The 18,156-nt window shown below is 47.7% G+C and overlaps 1 protein-coding gene across 1 annotated transcript in view; it reads left to right on the forward strand.

The window, feature by feature from the left end:
• The window catches only part of BAIAP2L1 (BAI1 associated protein 2 like 1), an 88,695-nt gene that overhangs the window by 407 nt on the left and 70,132 nt on the right, over positions 1 to 18,156 (forward strand). Inside the window, exon 2 of the mRNA XM_019541755.1 lies at positions 460 to 658. The gene's annotated coding sequence lies outside the window, so the exon portion shown is untranslated. The remainder of the gene's footprint in view (positions 1 to 459; positions 659 to 18,156) is intronic.

Genomic DNA, 18,156 nt, shown 5'->3' on the forward strand with positions numbered 1-18,156 from the left:
ACTGCCAACCCCCCACCCCCACACACACACACCACCCCCACAGCAGGGGTGTGCAGGAAGCCGATCAACCGTCCTATACTTGAACATCCCCTTGCATGGGGGGTGCACCTCCCATCCTACATAAGGAGTTTTAGTGAACTGTTGCTGACTGAGAGTTATCAGGAAGCTATGAGTTTCCGGATTGGGAGCTGCAAACAAGTGGACATCCTCTTCATCCAACAAGGGGACTTACACTGGTGTCCACATAGTTCCACCTGGTCACATGTGAGGAGCAGGTTGGGTTAAGCAGGGAGTTAACTAGCTGTGGAGTAGAAGCTTTGCAATCTATCAGTGGGACACTACATTTTTCAGTATTTATAGAACAAATAAATGAGCTATTAAATCATTTTACGCTTCTACACATACAATGTTTTTTAAAACCTCTTTACTGAAATTTCCCATAACTATGGTCTTTTCTAGGAAGATAGTATTTTACCATGCCCTACAGCATACATAATATTGTCTCAGAATGTAGCACAAGCGCTTACAGACTCTGGTCAACAATAATGAAAAATACATTAACTCCATGAAAAGCCATGAGCACTATAAGAGCCTATTTTGGGAGTGATTCATAGGGATACCAAGGATGACAGATGTTACATAAACCATATAGCATTAGGTAAGTAGAATATATTAAATAAAGAACTTGTAAAACTCTGTTGTACGTTAAAGATCACAGCTAGATTCAACGTGGGACTTAAGAGCCTATAGGCACTGCAACACTTAATTTGTAAGTATATGACCTTTGAGGCAGAATCCAGAACCCTGCATGAAGCAGCAAGACTGCCTATGTACTGAATAAGGATAGCTTATTCATTTGGAAGCCAACTCCACTTCTGTCTCCACTGAAAATATTCAAGGGCAAAAGAGAATGCTTGTGCTTACTGTAAGGAAGATAGACAGAGGGTTCCCTTGGTGTATAATAACAGAAAACAACAATGAATATTATTTGAATATAAATTGAAAAGTGTAATTCTGTACTTGTAAATTAATTCAACTCAAACCTCTAAAGGAAATTTGCAAAGATATCTTTTCATTCACGAGTAGAAAGGATCAGCACCTGAAGAAAGCCAAAAATATACATAGGGAAGAAGCCTATTGTATTTAACCCTATTAATATTTACTGAGTACTTAACTAATATGTTACTTTTGTATGCTGCTTATACTTTAAGGGCTGTTACCATTCCTTCCTGATGTCATGTATATTCTTTAACCCACATCCTGCCAGGACCCAAGTAGTTTAGCACATCTGAAAAATCTGGACCTTTGTATATTCTTTAAGCCATCACCTGTGTGCTTGCATTGTATTGACTCTTTGTGACTACTCTTACTTGGCTACTGCCATGCACATATGCTTTCTTTCTCATCCTGGAATCAGACTACACAAGCATTAATAAATAAAACTACCACAGAAAAATGTTACCAGACTGAAATGTTTGGGGAGGTATAATAATATGTTTTAGAAACTCCCAAGACCTTGAATGCAATTTTTCCTGGAAAAAGAAAAAAAAATGGAGGGGAAGGGGAACTAAGGAAAAATACGAACAAGAAGGGTATTTTCTGGCCCATGACACTGGAGGACAGGAGTCAGAACACCTGATTTCTAGTCCCAATGTACCACTGATTCAGGCCCTGATTTTGCAGTGCCATACACATATTAAAGATCACTGTTTTAAGCATGTGCATAACAATGAGGCCTGAGTGCTTCATCCGAGTTAAATGGAACATGTTGTATGTGATTTTCCAGTTTGGGAAGGGGACAGGGAGTAACATCTTTTACAAACGTTTTGATATTATAACATATCTTATTGTAATATAAAATTGTACCAACCTTTAAGCACTGAAATACATTTTGCAATTTATATTAAAATAATTTTCAGTTTTATTTCATTTATTATAAAGCAAAGAGAATGTCTTCTAGATTGTACATCAATTTTAGTTTAAGTTAAACCAAGGGATTTCCTCCCTCTGAAGGCAAAAGAATCCTTGTAATGTGCCTCAGTCTTCTGTATTTTAGATCAACATTGTCATATCAATTTTCTTCAGTGCTAAGTTACATTTGCACATCTCTCTATGACCAGAAATGTTAATTAACATTAGATTTTTCTGACCTAAAGCCTATCATTTGCATCAAGGTGAGATTTTTTTTTTTCCAGGGGGGAATGGACAGAATGACGCAAGAGCTACTTGAAAGATGAACAAAGCTTATTAGTTTCTCACACTTTGTGTGGATCTGCTAAATTGATTCTAGCTGTGAAACTGAAGGAGTGTAGAATCTGTTCAAAATCTCTATTACATGGAGACTTGGTACAAGAGGAAGTGTGAATCAACAGTGTGCTGCAGCTTAATGTATTTATCATTTTCCTCTCTTAGCTAAAGCATAAAAATCCAGCTCGTCAGAGAGAATATAAACATTAACTCTATACCATTTTGTTTGATTTTAGATTTTATATGATTATCCTAGTATCCGAGTCTCTCTCAGGAATTGGAAAGATAGTGCAATCTTATTTCTTCCTTCCCAACTAGCAGTAGGAAGAAACAACAACCACTTTATGTTTATTGTGTTCATGAAGGAAAGCTAATTCAAAGAGATGAACTGATGACCCAGGTCTAACTGAAGTCAATAGGAGTTGGGTCAGACCAACAAGTCTATTAAGAAAGTTTTTTAAACAGAAACACCAAGTGTTTGAGAAGAGGGAAGAAGGGGCATGTCTGTTCCAGCTTCTTATGTCTCTGATGCTTATAATAACCACCCTAATGGCCAACACCCCAGGGACCTCCAAGACATCCAAGGTTAAGTGTGTGCTACACTTAAATCTTTTGATATCTCATTCTCATATTTCCTTCTGTAAAAGCAACAATTTCCAGTCCCTTCACAGTAGTAAAATCCATATAGAAATTGCTTCACCAGTCCATGTGATGGGTTATTAGTTTATCTCCTTCCTTGCTAACTACTATACCCATGAAAAGCAGCCACAACGCTTCTGCTAGTGCTGGATAAATCACCAGATTAAGTTCCTATTTTATTACAGATAGCATAAATGTGGCAAATTGGTAGCATAATATTTGACAGCAATACTCCAAACATGTACATTATGTAACAGTGCTTCCTGCACTGACCAGGGTAATTACTAGCATTTTTTACAGCTACTATCAATTACATGGATGTTTGGGGGCATAGTCTGTCTAATCCCAGGAAGAACCGGTATCTTCTGTTAATCGGTCTTCTTAATGGGATGAAAGCCAGGATATCCTAAGAAGATTCTGTGCTCTTATTTTAGTCTTATAATTACATTAAGTTATATATAGCTGCATCAAGTGGAGTGTTTAATTTGAGCATTTTATGCTTTAGTAATTCATTTAATTATTTGCTCCAGAGTACAAGTAGCATAATACCATATTGATGTATCTGCAGGCATCAAGCTAAGACTGGAACCCCAAGAGCCTGACTGAAATCAATAAAAATAACAGGAAATAATGGCAGTGTTTCCATTCCAGATTTACTTCACCCCACTGTGCATACTGTAGGTGGGTTAAGCCTCTTGGAGACCTTTTTGCTTTATTCTGCTGTTAATGCAGCTTGTAATTCACATTTTCACACACTTCCAAAAACAATAGAGCCACATAATGATGTACTTTCACTTCAAATGTATCTACTATCTCTTCTCCCATCCAGACAATAATGCAATATTGAATGAGAGTTATTCAGGTCACATTACATTTCCGCAAGGTCACTGCAATCCCAGAAAAGAGGTGAGAATGAATAAGTAAAAGGGATGGAAATGGTATAAACAAGAAACTTCATGGACAATTCCTTTCACATAAATATATAAATAGGTGTCACCACTCTACTACATACACAGCACACCACCTCAGTAACCATAACTAACCAGCCCGGTGGGGGGCTCCTCATATACAAGAGAAGAGGAGTTCACAGGTAGCCAATTAATCCAGTTTCCTGGCCACTTTAGATTGCTGGGAAAGGGACCTGAATGTGCCCCAGGGTATCTAGGAACTAAGGAGGAGCAAACATTTATTATAAATGTTTGAAATGACACAAAATGTTGGCACTGTTCAGAGAGCTGAGGATTTCTGAGCATCAAATGGGAAAATATCCATCTGACAAATATTAGCAAATGCATATGATAAAATGTGATTGTAGTTATAAGTGTGCTGCCTATTCTCAGTTGCTGCTGTTGCTGAGTAGGTTCAGGTTCTACATATTAGGCACGGTTACACAAGATGTTTACTGTGGAGCTGACTAATTAATTAGCTCCACAGTAAAGTTTTAGCATCTATATATGCGACCCTATTGGGCCACAGGAAACTAATAAACACCGCCATAGGATAGTACTTGCAAACATAAGTACTATTCTATGGCGACATTATTGACTGTGCCACAACACATGTGTAGAAACTGATGGTGCTGGTTGGGGCATGAGGATGCTTCAGTGCAGAGGCTGCCAGCTGGCTAGCCCCACACTGGAGCACCCTCATGCCCCAGCCAGCCCTTCCACAGCATGTTGAGCCAGGTCAGAAAAGCTCCCGGCTGGAAGGCTGACCCCCAGGGGTCCCTGCCAGCTAGGGCAGCTCTGACCCAGCTAAACATGCTGCAGTTCCAGGCACACATGTAAACGAGGTGCCTGGGAGCAATAAACTCCAGTGCAACTGCGCCAGAGTTTACTGCTTCACATGAATAGCATTTGTAGATGCACCCACTGACACTCATCTTCAAAGCACTTGTGTTTGCAGCTAGTGCTATTTTCATCCCTCACCCAGTCAAAGCTGCCATTCTTCTTATGATATCACCATCACATTATGGGTAAGTGAACACCCACAATAAATACAAAAAGCAGATTCCCCACAGCCTGTGGATGTGATCCCGCCTGTGTCCTCATTAACTTGGCCATGATAGCTCATATTTCATCCTTGTTATCTGCAATGCAAATTTTACCAAATACAGACATTCCAAAAATAGCAACTCCCTGGAATTCAAAGAGATAAAAATGGGTACAACTGATCAAGTTCTTTTACATGGGAGTTGGATCTGGTCTATAATACACTTGTGAAAATTGAAGAACTCGCCACTTCTCACCTGGCAGTGCACGTGTGGATTGAAAAACTGAGTGAGGGGTCTAGAAAAGGAATAAAAAAAGAAAACTGGAGCAGGTGAAGCAAAGGAAGTGCAGCAAATAGAGATGCTCGTGGAAAAGCAGTTCTGTTGCTGGGAGGGAATTAGGCCTGGGTGGTGAGGGTGAGGACTGAGCTATCTGCATACATTATCCTCCAACAGTGCTGGTGGAATTCTGCACCCATTCCATAATAAATTTGTACAAAAAGACCCCAGCTGTACCACTCCCATGTAGTCAGGATGCAAAGAAGCTAAACAGGATTGAAGACGTAGACCTCCCAAAAGTTTCTTGCAGATCAGTGTGAATTTTGGAAGATGAACAGATTTCAGGAGAAAGAATTTTGCAGGTAGAAGAGCCTTCTAGTAGATGGACCCAAAAGAAACTCCACAAGTAGGACACTGTCTCTGCAGTCCTTCTCTGGGTCTTCCCACAAGGAGAACACTGGAATGATCATTTTTATATTTAGTTACTGTGTTATACCCCATCTAATCCATATGCTGCATTCTTCTTCTTATATTGTTACCGTTGCTTAGTTTGTGAATGTTCTACAGAAAACGATGTAGCTGGCTCTCTTTGTAAAACAATGTCAGGAGAGATTGAGCTGAAAACCAAAATGCCAGATCCAAACACGACCAAATTCTGGGAAAAGTTCACATCCAAATTCAAATCTCAATTTCGCAGCTGAGTCCCCCTCCTTCCCCTCACTTGTGAGATGCATTTTTACTTCTAGTTGCTAAGCAGTGTTACAATAGCAATGATGTGGGCCGTCAATCGTTCCTATGATTTTATATATGATCTAAGCAGGAAAATATGTGCATAGTTTGATGCTAATGGAAAATGACCTTACAAAGAGATTCCGTCTATCCATACAGTATAATCAGTTGATTGATGCTCGGTAGGTAATAAAAAGTGAAATGTTCAATAGGTATCTGTTGGCATTTCAAAGTGGAGGAGGATATATATCACACATGATGTCGCCTGAACACTTTTCCATTAGTGCATGAAAAAGTTTTTGAAGAACTTCTTTCACTTAAAGTTTTCAATGTTACTAAATGTTTAGGACAAATTAAAAAGAAAATAAAAGGAGCCAGGCTTTCACCCTTAAGTCAATGATAAAAGTCCCATTGACTTCAGCAGGACTATGATTTCACCCTGAGTTTCACATACAGGGATATTTAAGTAAAAATCCACCATTGTAGCTGCTTCATTTTTCTCGAGTTGTGGTGGATGATAGAAATCTTGTGCAGGTTACGCAAAACCATTTTCATATACAAGCTATCATCCAAATACACATATAGGGCATCTATGCATGTGGCCTGGGGTGAAGGGTAGCGGGCACTTTAATTAGAGTGTCTCTGAGAGCACCCACAGTGTCATGTGTATTGAGCCTCCTATACTTCAAAACGGCAGCAGGGGTGCTTTATCTAAAGCTTGTTTGACAAGCTTTAGTTAAAGTGCCCCCACCACCATTTTGAAAGGCAGGGACACTAAATACATGTGATGTGACAGCTGTTGGAGCATGCAAAACAGTATATTCCAGCAGACTCAATTGAGTCTGCTCTGAGATGAGCTAATTAGCATGTCAGAGCAGAAGTCTGTCATGTGTATAGGTGGCCATAGGGCCTCATTTCAAACCCACTGAAGCTAATGGGAATTTTCATATTTACTTCAATATGCTTTAGAGCTGAGTCTCAGTAAACAGCAAAGGATTCAATTTATCCACTGCAATTCAGTATTAGATCTGACCCCTAAGCTGCTGTATTAATGGTCCTTATGTAGATGGACTTGGGAATACAGGAAGCTGCACAGACTTGAAACACTGAGGGACAAACACATCCATGACGTTCACTGGAGTTACACCAGGGAAGAACTCTGTTCCTAGAAGTTACAAACAGAATGTTCTTCTCCCTACGATTGCCTAGCAAGTATTCTTTAGAGAGCCAAGACTAGATTGACAAAAGGACTTAGGCATTGGAATGCTCAGATTTATGATGTATAACTCCTGGAACCCATGTCACTTTCTGAAATCCACAGCCCTGAGTTAGGCACCTCCATTCCTATATTAAGCATAGAGAAAGTTATGTACATAGGAATGGAAGTCACCAAAGCCTGCAAGTTTTATTTAATGTACAGAATGAATCTAAGAATAGGTAAAACCAGAATGGTCAACAGAAAGCCACCTTGCTGAGCCACTCTGAAGCATAAAAAAAAAGACCGACCCTCAAGGAGCCAGGCATGTGACCCAAAACTGAGAAAAGGCACAACCCTCTATCAGTATCCCTTGTGTACTTAGACATCTAAGTCAATGCTTCTCATAAAATATAGGGGAGGGGCTGCCACCATTATCCTTCTCTACCCAGTAGCTAGTGGTTGCAACACTTACCTGGACTGAAAGAAAACCCTTGTTCAAATCCTCCTCTGCCTCAAGGGACTCAAATCCACACCTCTTACATTCTACAAGAGTGCCTGCCCTAAAACCCAATGCAAGCTCTCTCAAATCTTCTCTATTGAAGCTGTTCAACCTGGCATGAAATAATGAAATATTCATTGGGTTAGACAAATCAGTGACTCCCTAGGGGAGTAGGTAAGGTGGAAAAGGAGAAGCATTAAGTCTAGTCCCCACTCCAAAGAATCTTTGAGTATTTTATAACAAGTGGAGCAGTTTCAATAGTAGAGACAGACTGAACTTAGACTAAACTATATCCTGGTACATTCCTGGGGAGGTAGGAGAAGAGGGTTCAGGTCATCTCAGGCAGTGGATGGATTTGAACCTGGGTTTTCTACAGCCCAAGTGAGTGCTCTAACCACTAGATCAGGGGTTGGCAACCCCCCACACATGTGCTGAGCATGGCAGGTGAGGTCATTTTCCTTGGTACACATTTGGGTCGGGGAGGCAGAAGCTGTTTGCAACCTCCCAACTGCAGCCGGCCCCAGCTCTGGGTAGCTCAAGGGTGGGCAAAATACGGCCCATGGGCCAGATCTGGCCCACGAAGCTATTCTATCTGGCCCACAGGGCCCCTAAAAAATTTGGAAAATTAATATTTATGTCTTTGATTCCTGTAAAAAATGACAGGAACCAGGGGCAGTAGGAGCCAAGAGAAGCCTGGTGGGCTCCCACAACAGCAGGGCCTGCCTGTCCCCGCCCCACCAAGCCGGAAGCCCCAACAGGGACCATGTGGATGCACCTCACTGGAAACTCAGGTAAGAAGGGAGGGCAGGGGAGGACCCTGGGCAAGGAAGGAGCCTGGTGAAAAGCAGCTCCTCACCCACCCCATGGCCAGCACTCCCTGCTGCAGCTGCTCACAGCCCATGTGGGGCTGTCCGGAGCAGGCACAGGCAGTCCCAGGCAGGCTGCGAGAGGCTGCAGCATGGGGCACCAGCCACAGGGCAACCAAGGGGCAGCTTTACCCAAGCTCAGCACCAGCTTGTAACCTGCCACCGCTGCCAGCCTAGGCCCTGCATCAGCTCCGGGCTTGCCTGTCAGGGCTGCGCACGGCGGCAGCAGCTGCGGCCCCCTGCTTGCCACGCCAGGCAGTGTTTTCTGCTGCTGCCCACCCACCCAAAGCTCGCACACGGGGCAGCACAGAGGTGGTGGTGGCAAACAGTGCCTGGTGTGGCAAGCAGGGGGGGCCACAGCTGCTACTGCCTTGGAGCAGCCCTGATGGGTAAACCCGGACCTGGCGCAGGGCCCAGAGTGCCAGCGGGGGGAGGGGGGGAGGTTACAAGTTGATGCTGAGCATGGGAAAAGCCACCCCTCCCCACCCTGTGGCCAGTGCCCCACACTGCAGTCACTCGCAGCCACGTGGGGCTGCCTGTGCCTGCTCAGGACAGCCCTGCGCGGTCTACGAGCAGCTGCAGCAGGAAGTGCCGGCCATGGGGAGGGGCTGCTTTTCCCCATGCTCAGCACCAGCTCGTTCCTTGCCGGGGAGCAGGAGTTGAGGCTGCACACTGTCCCCCGCCTGTACCGCGGGGCTGAGGGGGCACTGGGAGTGAGCAGGTGCACAGGGCCCAAACCAGTGTCCCGGGGCCAGCACCAGCGAGGCCCAGAGCAGGGCAGCAGAAGTACAGGAGTCCCGGCCATCAGGGGGTCTACAGAGCTGGGCCAGTTCCCCACTTTCCCTGCTCATGCAGCCCAACCCAGCATCACAGACCCCTGCGCCCCACTCTGGGCCCTACCAGTGCTGGCCCTGAGACATTAGTCCCAAGATGGTAACCAGGGGTTGGGGCACCGGTCAAGGTGCACAGCTATCCATGCAGCCCTCGACAGCTTGCCAAAACTGGGTAAGCAACACTCCACCCAAAATAATTGCCCGCCCCTGGGGTAGCTGCTGCCAGCAGGGAGCCCGGGCTGTTCCCAGCAGGCAGCTGGGACACTGCAAGCCCTGCTGGGAGCAGCCCAGGCTCCATGCCTATCAGCACCTACCCAAAGCCAGGGCTGGCTGCAGCCAGGAGGCTACAAACAGCTGCTGCCTCCTGGCCCCAGCCCCAGTGGGTGCAATGCCAGCACCTGCTGCCTTCCCGGAGCCTGGGGCTGGGGCTGGGGCAGGAGGGCAACAGCTGTTTATAGCTTCCCAGCTTCAGCCAGCCCCGGCTCTGGGCAGCTCTTGATAGCCACAGAGCCCAGGCTGCTCCCATGGAAGCCCTGATGCAAGCAGCCCAGGCTCTGTGGCTATCAGCAGCTACCCAGAACCTGGGCCAGCTGCAAACATCTGTTTCCTCGCCATCCCGACCCCAGCTGCCTCCCAGCCCAAGACCCAGCTCCCCACCCAATGCCCCTGGCCACATTTCCCCTGCAGGCAGGGGCAGCAGCGAGGGGGACAACCCTGTGCTGCTGCCCACATTGCTCCCATGCACACAGGGGTAGTGTTGCAGGGCAGTGGGGAGCTCAGAGCAGGCAGCTTTCTGCACCCCCGCGCTGTGCCCTGCCATGCCGGGTTCCAGCGTTGCTTTGCAGAAGCATCACGGGCAGCACAGCAAGGAGCATTGCTGGTATGTGCTGCCTCCCCAGAGCCTTGGAGTCAGGTCTGGGGCTGGGAGGCAGCTGGGGCTGGGGCTGGGGCTGGGGCTGGTACCGGGACAGAGAGGCAGCAGATACTTACAGCCAGCCCAGGTTCTGGGTAGCTGTTGACAGCCACGGAACCTGGGCTGGGAGCAGAGGCGCTGGGTGGGGAGCAAGGGGCAGCAGGGCTGGGAAGTAGGGGTTTGGGGTGGGTAGCACAGGGCATCAGGGCTGGTGGGGCAGGGGCTTTGGCTGGGAGGCAAAGAGCACAAGCAGGGCATCCTGCCATGTACCCCTTGCCCTCATTTCATTTTTCTGGTATGCCAGCACTCTGGCACCTTCCAAGGTAGGCATTGTGGGGGTTTTCGGCACTCCGGCCAAAATACGTTGCCTACCCCGCACTAGATTTTGGATATAGAAACGGGCTTCTGTGTCTTCTTGCATCTAACAATGCCTGCTGGATCAGACCTCTGTAGTCAGATAGACAGAAACATGCTTATGTTTGAATCCAGTAGAGTTTACGTACAAGTCTTATGTAAATCTTGTATAAAAGAACTTCACTGACTGAAGTGGAGTTGGTCCAGAATAATACTGATATAATTGGGTACATGAAAACAGTTCATATTTCTTAAGCTCCAGCTCTAACGCAAAACAAGTAGTAATGGGAACAAAAGATACATGCAAGACCTAGCAATCTACTCTTCCCTGAACAGTGGATCAAAGAAAATTTTTGTGGATTTCTTGCTCAGTATAGAAACCTGTTCCATTGGCTTGCATATGCAGGAGGAGAACATAACATTTTAAGTAGTTTCACTGGAGTGGTCTGCCGGAGTGTTGTGCCTTATGGAGGGTCCATCTGCTGTTTCTAAAATACTTCTGTAGAAATCAAAAGCAAGGATAATATCTGAGCAGGTTTCAAAGAAAAGGAAAATATCATGTACACATCATGTGGGCCTAGTATATACTCCAAAGTCAAGTTTGTGCCAGTTCTCATTAAATTAACCTTAGTCATTTAGTACAATAAATAAAAATCATTCAAAATGTCCACAGTGGCTATTCATAGGCACTCATTAGAAAGCATTTGTACAGTGTGTGCAGTGGTGGGTGCACCTACTGCTCTTCTGGAAGTCCTAAGGAGCTGCAGTTGTACTGACCAGCAGACAAAACCTACAGAGCACAGCTGTACAACATGGTGCTTAACTACTGTATGTTGAGACTTCCTGCACACTGTTGCACAAAGTAAGGGTGGCTAGAGAGGTGAAGCAATGGGTTCTACATCTTTGTAACTCCACTAGATTGGATCACAGGATCTAAGAATAGGATCCTGTGCATCAATCCTATTCTTAGATCTATTCTGTACCTTAAAGTATGGAACAAAAGTTGCCTACCCGCTTCCCAGTTTACTCAAAACTGAAAGAGAGACCACTCTCAAGCTACAGAAATTTGTTTCTGAGGCAGAAGTTCCCATGGAGTCTATAGCAGGTGATGATATAATTAAAGATTGCACCGTAAAAACCAAATAAAATTAAGGTTTCTCAAATAACCATAATTCTGGAACTTAACTTTTGCATAGCTGACTTTGCAATCTTGTGTGTGTTATTTATTCATATCACAGATAGGGGTGTTGTGACAATTTGAAAAGTGATAGGTAATGACTAATATACAATATACACAGTATACCTACGATGCACTCCATTATGTATACTACCCACTAAATCTTAAATACATCTGGCAGTATATCTTGAAACTCAAATGAATCTCCCAAAATACTCACCTAATTCAGCTTAGTACTTACAGGAGTTGCACGTAAGTTGCAAAATGGAAATATAAAATCAATTCTGATAAATATCTATCAGTACAAGCTATACACTGAGATGACTAATGGAATCAAGCATTTCTTCCGCATTTGCTCTTAGTATTAAAAATGCTCTGGACCAAATATTGTCATTCCATGATCAAGCAAAAGTTCTTATCGTCTTACTTGGAGCTACAGATATATATCAGAATACAGGTCTATGAAAAATAGAACACGTCAGTTCTCTGTACACAGTTAAGGTCATTTTCTGCTTTAGGCTTTGTCCTTGTAACCACACTGAAGTCAGTAGTAAGTCTTTAAAATTGAAAGTGTCCAGTTCCCACATCAATACAGATGTAAAGATTTTATCAATAATTAATGTTACTGGCCTAACTGGTCTCAGATAAATCCAAACCCCATTGATTTTGTTAGGAGTTATGCATGTGTACAAGTATATAATTGTGTCCATCTACCACACTTCTGGGTGTGGAGGTCCTAAGGAGCTGCAGTTGTACTGACCAGCAGACATAACCTACAGAGCACATCTGTGCAGCATGGTTCTTAGCTACTGTATGTGAAGACTTCTTGCACAATGTTGTACAAGGTAAAGGATGGTTAGAGAGGTGAAGCAAGGGAATCTACATCTTTGTGGCTCCAATAACCACAGCTTTCACAGAGTTCACTAACAGGACTTAAGACAGCCTCATGGCACGTAGACCTATTTCTATTCACTAACCTGGGAAACAGAGTGTAATTGAGAAGAGGCAACTAGGGCAGCAGCCCCAGGCACCTCTTGCCTCGCAGGTGTCACCCTGATGATACTCCAGCTCAAGGCTGGGGCAAACTGGGCATGCAGTTGGGCCGTTAACATACTGCCCCCTTCGGGGCCACACACACACACACCCCACCTCCCTCTCACTGGGGCCTCCACCAGCTCTTACCTGGCCTCTTGCATAATGCCTATCCAGGCCACATTCACTCTGCCCTATTCAAAAGATCCTCGGGCTTTGCTCTCCACCTTTCGGTCAGCCCTGGTGCAGTCTTTGGGCCTCTCTCACCTGAACAGGACTGAGCGATTGATCAACTATATGCCTACTTCACCCCAGACCACTATACCCCTCTCTTGGGTCACAACTCCACCCCTTACACTGGGGCCTGGTGTCTTCCACCCCAGCAGGTTCAGGTGCTTCTCTCCCTTAAGCGTGCCTGACCTTCCTCGGCCCTTTCTTTAGGGCCCGGGTTCCTCCACCCCTTGGGCTCAGGCGCTCCTCTTTGAGCATGACTGGCCCACCTCCAGGGTCCAACACACCATGGGACTCAGGCACTTCTAAGCTTACCTGCTTCCCCCCACCCTTCTCAACTCTCTATATAACCCACCCACCTCTGTAACCTATCCCAGCAGGATAGTTTCAGGTCATGCCCAGGACCAATGAGGCCTCCTCATTCCCCACAGCCTCACCCTTAACTCCAAGTTGTTCCTGGAGCCGGAGCTCAGCAGGGAGCTGTTTCTTCCCTGCTAGCTGGTCTCAAACTGCTCTCTTTCAGGGCTGGGCCCTGAAGTGGCTGGCCTCATCAGCCACCTGGCAGCTCCCTTCTCCAGCCCTTAAGGTGACTGTAACAGGGTCTCTGACTGGAGCCCTGTTACTTGGATGAACACCTGGACGCCGTTAGTGACGAGACCCAGTCAGGTGGGGAGAATTCTCCGCCTAGCTCAGGATTGGCCAACAGACTAAAGATCCCAGAAACAGAAGCAGAGGCAAGATGCAGGGAGAATGCCTTTGGGCATTGGAAGACCGGCAGGACGGCGGTGAATGGATACTTACCAAAGACATAGCCACAGCGGTGAGTCCAGAGGAGACAAGACTCCGCAATGTGGTCTGGTGGGAACCCTGTGACCAAAGGAGAGTCCCAGCTTGGGAGAGACCAGTGCAGGCTGCGAGCAAGAGCCAGAGACGCTCCCAACTCCAAGGAGTGGAGCAGAAAACGGCATGACGATCACAACCGTTTATGGGTCAATTACCGGCAGGAAGCAGCAACGTGAGTTGAGGAGCGACAAAAGGTGGGGGAATTCCTGAGAACAAGGGGGGCTGAGCCCAGACTGTACCAGCCAGCCCAGCAAAATTGGAAGGATAACTGAGGAAAGGGGCTGCCATGGCAGAGACGCTGGCAACAGGGCAAAGATACAGAAACCGTGCCTCGCTAATGAGTTAATTAGCGACATGGAGTGCCAGCGGCTACTTATCTTGAGGTTCTCGGGGGTGGGGATCATCCCTGGAGCTCACGACCGGTTTGGGAAAAGGTTAATGAGGCTGTTGCCTGCAACTTGAGCCACTGTAAAAGAAAAGGGAATTAAAAATCAGTGGAGTGACTTGACGTGTCTGGGGAAGTTATTCCGCAAATACCAACAGTAACACTATACCAATCTCCTTCCTCCCCACATAAGATCAAAGTTGTGGCAGGTGAGTACAAGAGGAAACGGGCAGTATTGCACAATCCCAACAACAGTGACAGACACCCAAAAGGGTTCTCTGTCAGCCTCACTGAATGTGTTTGATTTCAAAGCGAGCCACCGCCATTTTTTCAGCACAGAGACACAGTAGGATGCTGATACACATGACACAGAAGGCTGCTGGAGCATGTCAATTTCTGTGCTCCAGCACACCCGATTAATCGAATCTGCTCCAATGCACTGAATTTCCAGCATCTCAGCAGGCTCCGCACACATGTATAGGAGCACCATGTGCTGCTGCCCAGGACACAGACCTGCTCTGCTGTGCTTCTGCTGAGAAGTGGTCCTTCCCTACACAACTCCACCAAGAGCCACTAGTGTAGAACACAAGCTATATATTCAGTCACTGAGGCAGAACTGAATCCTATATGTACACAGTGAAGAAATACTAACCCAAGTAAAAACCTCATTATTACAAATCAACTAAGGTACATACTGGGCGCATCTACACAAGACACTTAATGCAAAGCAACCTAACAACACTGCAGAGTAGCATGGGGGCAAAAACCATGCCAATATGCTACTGCATCACAGCATTAGGTTACTGAGCAGTAAGTGTTGCAAAAAAATGTGTGCCAGCACTACTGTGCAGTAACTGTAGTTACTGCACATTTAGTTAGTAGTTCATTAAGCAAGTAACTACTGTGCATTAATGAATGTGTAGATGCATCCACAGATTCTCTATTTCAAAACTTGGATTTTTACTGAACTGTGACAGGATGGTACCCAAAGGCTGCTGCAATCCTGCCTGTCTCCTGCTCCAACCTTCCAGGGTATTACCCTGCTTCCTCATCTGCCACACCTCAGTGTTAAAAGGTAATAAGAGGAAGCTGCCCTCAGAGGCTGGTAAGCCTAAGGTGCTCTCTTTCTTCCTCTCTCTCTCTGCTCATTTCCTCAGACCCTCCTTGCTTTAAGGGCTAAATCAATGGCCTCCTTCTAACCCTACAGCCACATCCATGCCTCACAGATGTTACTCTGTCCACAGTTCTGTCCTTTTGTATAGGCCTCAGCCCTCTTGGCTTTGGCCCCCCTTTTCTCTGGCTGCAGGCTTTCAGCCTTGTCCCACTGATTTGGACTCAGCTCTCTCAGCCTCAGCCCTCTCTGCACCTCTGGGCCCCTTTGCCCTGTCTTGTGCCTTGTCCCAACCCCCTGGCATCCCTGATCCAAGGTAAGGCTGCTCTGTTTGGCTCAGCCCCACTGTGTCCCTGAACCAGGGCAAGAATGCCCTCCATTCAGCTCAGCCCACCCCCACACAATGCCCTGGCATTCTTGACCCAGGGCAAGGCTGCTCTGCTCAGCTCAGTCCCCCTTCCAGGCTTCAGGCCCCCTTGGCTCAAGCCTGCTCAGTTTCAGCCTCCCTACTGTGGCCTCAGCCTTCTGCTTTCTGGGCCCCTGACCTTCACCGGCTGTTGTAGTCCTACCCCAGTCCTCAGCTTCCTAGGTCTCTGACCCCAGGGCAGACTGCTTCTGTTCATACTCCAGTCAGCCTGCTGGGCTCCTGGCCCTGGCAAGGCTCTCTCTTTTCTCTGGGCCCTTGGCCCTAATCCCTCAACAGGCTTTGGCACTTTCAGAGTAATCCTGCTCTGGCCTCAGGTCTCCATTCTCCGGGCTCCTGGTTTTCACATGGCAGCTGTAGCCCTCTCTCAGCCTCCAGCCTTCTGGGCCCTTGACCCCAGACTGGACTGCTGCCTCTGGCCTTGGCCCTCCTAGCCTCAGTCTGGTCTAGCCCACAGTCCTCAGAGTCCCTTACACCAGGCTTGACTACCTGACCCTGACATTAGCTCTCAGAGCCTTGACCTAATAGAACACAGAAGCCTCAGCCCTCTGGGCATGGGGGACCGGTGCCTCATGCCTCTGGGAAGTCCCCCAGTGGCTGATCACCAACTGGGGGGGCGGTCCCCAGCAGCTGATCGCCAAACCTGGAAGCACCAGTGGCAAACCGGAAGTGCCATTGGCGCTTCTCAGGGAGTGCATCAGCCAGCACTCCCCACTCCCCAGCCAGTGAGGGCCAATTTCAAGGGGGAAAACATGCCTCTCCACACCCCCAACCCATACATTGTGTATGCCTCTGGGTCCCTGATCCCAGGCTAAGATGTTACTGAGTGACCACCAGGCACCCCTCCACAGCCTTCATACCTCCCCTATTAGCCATTTCCAGTCCTCCAGTCTCAAGCTTAAATCATAACATAAACAGAAGCCACTGCTTCACAACTAAAGTGGGTTGTGGCCTCACTAAGTCCATATGCTCCCCTTGGCTCTCTCCTGGCAGCTCCAGGGAACAGCTCAGGTGCCTGCCAGTGTTTGCTGCAGGCATCTTACTCAGGAGCTCCCATCTCTGCAGCATGCCAGGCCAGACATCCTGCTCTGGCTCAGGCCCTGGTCTTGTAAGCCTGGAAACCTCACCCCCTTTCTGCCATATGCCTTCCCCAGCCCCACACAGGCCTTTTCCCTGTTAATTAAGTGCTAGCCTGCCCTCCTGCAGCTGCAGCCCCACACAGCTGGCTTAACCTGCTGCATCCTCTTAAAGCAGGAGTGGGCAAAATAAGGCTTATGGGCTGGATCCAGCTCACAAAGGGACTTTGTCCAGCCTGCAGCAGGTCCCTTGGTCCCACCTAGCCCAGGCGCTGTCCTGACCATGGCACATCCTGCCACCATCTAGGCATGCATCAGGGTTGGGGCAGCTCCGCAGCTCGCTGCCTGTCTAGCCCAAGTGGCAGCAGCTCCTTGGTTGTTGCTGCTGTTGGTCCCAGCCGCATGGTACTGGCAGGGACTGAGCTCAACCTGGCCCACCCCACACCCACCCTGGGCTCAGCCCAGCGGAGCAAACCAGGCCAGATCAGCTGGAACCCATGTGCAGTCCCACCCCAGGCTGCCCCACGCCTGCTCCAGACTCGCTCGCCCATGCTAAGCAGCGGCAGCAGCAGCATCCAGGCAGAAGCTGCTGCTCTGCGTGAGGGAAAACCCTTCCCTTCACTGCTGCTGGACTCTTCCTGCTGCAGCCACCTGGATCCTGCAGCTGGGCTGTCCTGCAGCTCCTTTGCACTGCCCCCACTGTCCCCCTGGGCAGGCCGGAGGCAGCAGCAATGGCAGCAGCAGAGAGGAGCAGCAGGGCAGATCAGGCATGGACTTTGGGCAGCTGCAACAAGAAGGGCCAGACATCATTGAGGTTATAGGGCCACTTTTCCCCCAGTCCCAGCAACAACTTCTGCCTGGTCACTGCTACTGCTCGGCGTGGGCGGGCGGTCCAGAACAGGCATGGGGCAGGCCGGGGCAGGGCTGTGCATGAGGGTTCCAGCTGGTCCAGAGCTGGTCCGCTCTGCTAGCCGAGTCCAGAGCAGGCTCGGGGCAGGCTGGGGTTGAGGCTGTGCATGCAGGTCCCCCCTAGTACCTTGGCTGGGGCCAGTAGCAGTGGCAGCCAGAAAGAGCCACCACCACCACCTGACCTGCTCATAAGGCAGGGTGAGCTGGGGGCGGGGATGGGGCTGTGCGCTGTTGGCACATGGGCTCCGTGCTGTTGTGAGGATGGCGGGGGTGCTGACCAGCTTGTAACAGCTCCCCAGAACTACACACAAGCCCAAATAATTGCTCACCCCATCTTAAAGGGACAGGAGCCCTCTGGCTCCTTGCTACAGTCCCCTCTCCTCCTCTTCTGTTATACCTAAGTAATAGGGTTTGGGTCCCC

The sequence above is a fragment of the Crocodylus porosus genome, unplaced genomic scaffold (genome assembly GCF_001723895.1).
Source record: "Crocodylus porosus isolate Cpor-Errol unplaced genomic scaffold, CroPor_comp1, whole genome shotgun sequence".
Classification (NCBI taxonomy): Eukaryota; Metazoa; Chordata; order Crocodylia; family Crocodylidae; genus Crocodylus; species Crocodylus porosus.